The sequence below is a fragment of the Grammomys surdaster genome, unplaced genomic scaffold (assembly GCF_004785775.1).
Source record: "Grammomys surdaster isolate TR1022 unplaced genomic scaffold, NIH_TR_1.0 238, whole genome shotgun sequence".
Lineage (NCBI taxonomy): Eukaryota > Metazoa > Chordata > Mammalia > Rodentia > Muridae > Grammomys > Grammomys surdaster.
The window spans coordinates 4209417-4215844 of record NW_021604683.1 but is presented as its reverse complement, the minus strand read 5'-3'; positions in this window follow the sequence as shown (position 1 = coordinate 4215844).

Sequence of the window (6428 nt, the reverse complement as noted above, 5' to 3'; positions counted from 1 at the left end):
GGGGGGGGGGGAGGCTGATCCTAAATGGCTCTTCTTAAAACAAGGCAGAAAATTAACATCTTAAAGACAGCATAACTTAAGTTTTAGATGTTAAAGAAAGAGAATCTAACACAATTTTTGATAAGGCATAAGGCTCAAATAGGCACCCAGTAAAAGCATGAAGTCAAAATGTGAAGCTAGACATGTACACTTAGGTAATATCTAATTCCTGTATTGGAGCTAGATAGCAGAGTGGGGAGTTGCTTTTACTGATAAGATGGAAATGTCTTCCTCAATGTGACTTTAGTCCAAAGCTTTTTACTCTTTTAGTTTATAGTGAGGCTAAATTATATTTTCCATGCTTGTGTATCTAAAAGAAAGGGAGGAAAAGGAAGGAAATAAAAGACTAGATTCCTAGCCGGGCAGTGGTGGCGCACGCCTTTAATCCCAGCACTTGGGAGGCAGAGACAGGCGGATTTCTGAGTTCGAGGCCAGCCTGGTCTACAGAGTGAGTTCCAGGGCAGCCAGAACTACACAGAGAAACCCTGTCTCGAAAAACAAAACAAAACAAAACAAAAGACTAGATTCCTGAGTGAGACACCATTTATCTGCCCATGTCAATCCTATCCAGTGTAAAGTTTAAAGACACAGACCTACAGCAGCTGGGTTTTTTTGTTTGTTTTGTGTTTGTTTGTTTGTTTGTTTATGTTTTTGAGACAAGGTTTCTGTGTAGCCCTGGCTGTCCTGGAACTCACTTTGCAGACCTGGCTGGCCTCAAACTCCTGCCTCTGCCTCCTGAGTGCTGGAATTAAAGGTGTACATTCCCAGCAGCAGTTGGGTTCTTAACCTCTCATGAAATGAAAATGCATTAAGTCTAAATTCACCTAGTTTGACCTTAAAAGTTAAAGAAGTTAGCTGAGTGGCAATATCACATGCCTTTAGTCCCAGCACTGGGGAGACAGAAGCAGGTGGATCTCTGAACTTGAGGCAAGACTGGTTTACATATCCTGTTCCGTTCCAGGATATCCAGAGCTACATAATAGGACAGCAAGAAGAAAAGGAGCAAAAAGCATTTTTAATATTTCAGGGTTCTTTCTGTTCCCTGTGCAGCATGGCTCACGGTCCCAAGAGACATAGCTCCAAAACATTAGCTGCTGAATAAATAAACTGGAATGTATCTCCTTATCTGTCCACTGGTTCCCACAAGCTAAGAAAATGTCTACCTCTGATCACTTTTGTAAGAGATAAGAGTATTTATTTATTATGTAAGAGTGCCTTGACAGGAAGGAAGTTAAAAAGACTTGCATATAGCACTTCACTGAGATTAATGGCAAAGTCGGGTCTGATATAACCTATCCTGCTGAAGAAGTATTTGTATTCTTGCTACAAGCTTTCCTAGGGTTAAGATTCAGGTTTGGGATATGCTAGAGGGGTGATTAAACAGCATAATGAATGTGATGGTTTGGATGAGAATTGCCCCCATGAGCCTAGAGATTTAAAAGTCTGGTTCCCAGTTGATGGTCTGTTTCGGACTGGAAAGTGTAGTCTAGTTGAAGGAGAAATGTCACTGGGGGTGGAAGTTTCAAATGTCCATGCCAGACCCAGTCTTACTCTCTTTGCCTACAATGTGCAGATTAGATGTGTGCTCTTAGCTACTATCCCAGCACCATTCCTACCTGCCACCATGTTCTCTGCCACGATGATCATGAACTAACTCTCTGAAATTATAAGTAGATTCCCAATTAAATGCTTTCTTCTATAAGCTGCCTCAGTCGGTCATGGTGTCTCTTCATAGATGTAGTAACCTTAGCTAAGACAATGAATTACTAAAATTATACATATATATAATTTGAGAGAAAGTATAGAAGCAGCAATGCCATTCCTAATGTGCTTTGAGGGAGTAGTTCTCCCACTGTGTCTCTTAGTGGCTTAGGGCTTCTAGAGGATCAACCTTTATGATGATGTCCTCTGGAAAATCCATGTATTGTCCCACCTGAGCCAAAAATGAGTTATAGACAAATCTAGCAAATGTCTATCAGTGATACTTATCAAACATTAAGTGTATCTCTGGCCATAAAAACAGAAACTAAGACACCCAAAGTAACATATAAACCATATGGGACAGATCAGTTATTGATTCTAGCACACTCACCAACAATACTTTAAGATGAATGAACTCCTAAAATGATAGTGGTGAGGAGACAGAGACATAGCTCTAATCAGCTCTAGCAACCTGAGGAGTTTCCCCAGACTTTTAGGAATCTCAACTAAGACCAAACCAGCAGCATTGACTTTGACACTGAAAAAGGACTACCCAGTATAATAAAGATATTTTAACATAAGCATAAACAAGATTGTTAAGGGGGGAAAAAGAGCTACCCAACCTGAAAATAAGGAGGCAGAGGAGATGGTACAGGGCTTAAGAGCATTTGCTACCTTTGCAGGACCTGAGTTTGGTTCCTAGAACCCATGGCAAGCTGCTTACATCTAACTGTACTTCCAGCTCCAGGATTTCCAACACCCTCTTCTGGCCTCCAGGGGCACACAAATACATGTGGCATATGAGATTGGGGGATACAGACAGACAGACAGGCAGACAGACAGAGGCAGAGAGACACAGACACATAAACACAGAGAGACAGAGAGGGAAAAGAAAAAGGAAAGCATAATTTTTAAAAAACTAAATAGAATAGACGTCAAAATTTAAGAAGAGGGGCAGAGAAAAAAATATTCTTAAGTGTAGGCATAGGCTTCCAGAACGAAAATAGCTTTGTAAAATGTGACTTTTTTATATTTGGGTATTTGTCTGTGTACCCTGTATGCCTGGTATCTACAGAGACCAGAAGAGGGCACTGGATTCCCTAAAACTGAAGTTATAGACACTTGTGAGCTGCCATGTAGAGACTAGGAACCAAACCTGACTGTTCTGGAAGAGCAGCCAGTGCTCTTAACCACCAAACCATCTCTCCAACTCTACAAAGGGGATATGGTTTAAGGTTTAAGTTTAATTATGGTATGTTTGTGTCTGTGTATAGGTATGTGTACAGGTGCTTTCAAAGTCAGAGGCATCAGATCTCCCTAAAATTGGAGTTACAGATAGTTGTGAACCACTCAATCTGGGTGCTGGGAACAAAATTCAGTTCCTCACATAAAGAGAAGTTTATGTTCTTAAACTCTCAGTCATCTCTCTAGTCCCCAGGATTTTTTTTAAGACAAGGTCTTATTTTGTAGCCCTAGGTGGCCTATAACTCAGAGATACACCTGCCTCTCCCTCCTAAGTGCTGGAGTTAAAGGTGTGTGTCACCACACCTAACACAAATGGAAATTTTTATTTTTATTTTATTTATTTATTTATTTATTTATTTATTTATTTTGGTTTTTCGAGATAAGGTTTCTCTATATAGCCCTGGCTGTCCTGGAACTCACACTGTAGACCAGGCTGGCCTCGAACTCAGAAATCCGCCTGTCTCTGCCTCCCAAGTGCTGGGATTAAAGGCGTGGGCCACCACCACCTGGCAGAAATTTTAATATAACACATAATAATATTTTCCTTAACAGACAAGGTCAGAAAAAGACAGATAAGAGAAAAACGTTGTTCTAGGAATTTATCTTTAGTTTTGACAAAATTATTTTAAAATTAATTTCTATGTATTTATTTTGGGGCTTCTTGGTGGTAGTGGTGGTGGTAATGTGTTTATTTGTTTTTTGTACATGTGTTTGTTTGTTTGTTTGTTTGAGACAAAATCTCACTATGTAGCCTTGGCTGGCCTAGAACTCCTATGAAGACCAGGCTGGCTTCAAACTCATAGAGATCAGACTGCCTCTGCCTCCTGAGTGCTGGGATTAAAGTGCCAGCACTGCCCTGCTTTTTTCTCCTACACCCTTTTATTAACCCTTGCAAGTTCAATTAACAAACTTATGAAACATAAAACCAGTTGGAGTACCGAGTCTGGTTTTCTTCAACACTTCCTCCCTTCATTAAATTGATATGGAAGGAGTGTCCAGGGAAAAACTGACTGAATGCTAGCAAATTACCAGAGGTCTGAAAACAAACAAAAAAGTGGTTGGAAACCAAAATGTTTTCAAAGCAAGCAAACAAAATGGGCAACCTGGAGCAGTGGTTCTCAGTCTTCCTAATGTTGAGACACTTAATACAGTTCCTCATGATGTGGTGACCCCAACCATAAGATTCTTTCACTGCTACTTCATATCTGTCATTTTGATACTGTTATGAATTGTAAGGTAACTATCTGATATAGTGGATATCTGATAGGCAACCTCTGCAAAAGGGTCATTGGAGGGTCACAACCCACAGGTTGAGAACCTCTGAGTTAACCAGTTATCACTAAGGAAAAGAGTTGTTTCCTTTGGGGAGTACCACCCCTGATGATAGCCAGTAGATGGCAGTACATCTACACGAACATACTGGCAACACTGAGTGGACTTAGTTTTTTTGTTTGTTTTTTTGTTTTTTGTTTTGTTTTGTTGTTTTTGGTTTTTTGGTTTTTTGAGACAGGGTTTCTCTGTGTAGTCCTGGCTGTCCTGGAACTCACTCTGTAGACCAGGCTGGCCTCGAACTCAGAGATCCACCTGCCTCTGCCTCCCAAGTGCTGGGATTAAAGGCGTGCGCCACCACTGCCCGGCCATGGACTTAGTTTTAAAAGGAACTTGTGAAGTTGGGACTAGAGAGTGAAGGTAGGCTGAGGGAGGAGTTAGAGAAGAGGAAATAGGAGGTAGATTTATAAAAACTCACTATATATATTATTAAATTCTCAAGCAATAAAAATATGGATATCTTAAACCAAATACTTTGAAAAAAATCCAACAAGATCCAAAACAACCAATTCAGAATAAATAATAAATAAATTGTTGGCCAAACCAAGGTAGCTCTGAGCCTCAGAAAGAATTCACCAAAATCTACCTAAAGAAATAATGTCAATGGTTTGGACACAAAGGTTTCCATATTGGTACCTAGCTCTAAGGCAGATGACCCTTCCCATGAAAAGTGATTCACTCTTGGGGTTCCACATTTGGGTACTATAATTGTCCATGCAAAAGCACAGCTCTAATCTCAAAAGGAATTAAATCTAATTTATATTATATGAGTGACCATGACTCAGGAATACAGATTTGTGTTACCCAAAATTCCATGTCCCAACCAATAACAGTTTCATGAAGATTTTATAGTAACAGAACAAAAGAATCATAAATCAGAGACTTTTCAAATGATAGGAATATCATGTAGACTGTTACAGCGAAGTAGGGAAACCTCAAGCTACAGACCTCAGATGCTATCTTAATGGAGTCTTAGCCTTTGAGTAGCTGGAAGCTAGTTGTCTGTTAATATTTTCCAAATAGTTTCACTTGTTAGTCACAAAGATGTTCAGTCAGATACAGAGGTGACAAGGAATGACTATTAAGATAACCCAAGAGAACTTGTAATTATGTTCTGTACCTCCAACCTCCAACCTCTCCACAATTGTTGGCATTCTCATCAATTAATCAGCCTAGCAGAAGGATCACTAGACAGTGCTGTCATCAAATAATCAGCCTAGCAGAAGGAACACTGGAAGGTGCTGTCCTTTTCAAGAGCATTGGCTTAGAATTTTCCAACCCCACAAAGGCAGAGAAAAAGTTATAGTCATTCCCAATTGAGTATTATGTATCCAAGAAGTCTGCTCAGAGGAGGTGGCCTGCTGGTGAGCCTCCCCAATTCTGTTTTTTTTTTTTTTCCTGAGACCAGGACCTTCCTCCTAAATGGCCCCAGAGTCCACCCCTCACCCCAAAGACCTACACGGGAAAGAAGGAACCAGGAAAAAAGCTTCCGGGGGAGAGGGGCTTTGAAATGCAAAAGCTTGGGGACTGGAAGAGAGAGTCTTCATCTCATTCACTTGTGGGGTTGAGAAGGTAAGCTTGGGGACTGGGTGTTGTAGAGTCATAAATGGACCTTTAACCAAGAGGCCAGAGCAAGCTTCCCAAAACAGTGGGAATGGTTGATAGTTTCTTGAAGAAAGTCCAGAAGCTTAGCTGAGGCCCAAATATCAGCCATAATAGGCCCACCTGCAAGTAACAGAGACCCACCTGTCAGTCAGGATGTGCTACCTACAAGTGAAAAGATGGTTCACCTACAAGTGTTCAGGTTCCAAACTCCAGAAGCCATCACCCATCCATGTAGGAATGAAGGGAATGCTTAAACGCAGGCACTGAAATTATCACACTCATTAACAGATTATGAACTTAATACATTAACTTTATTTAGCCTAATTTATATGGGATAATAACATGAAAAAGTGATTAATGATTAATATGAGTAAATTATAGAATTAAAAATTGAATTACAAGAGAATTTTTCTTTCTGAGACTGGGTGACCTCACTTTAATTTACTTACACATTACATATAATTATAAGCACCACCTGTCAATAAAAAAATCTTATGGCCCATTGAAAT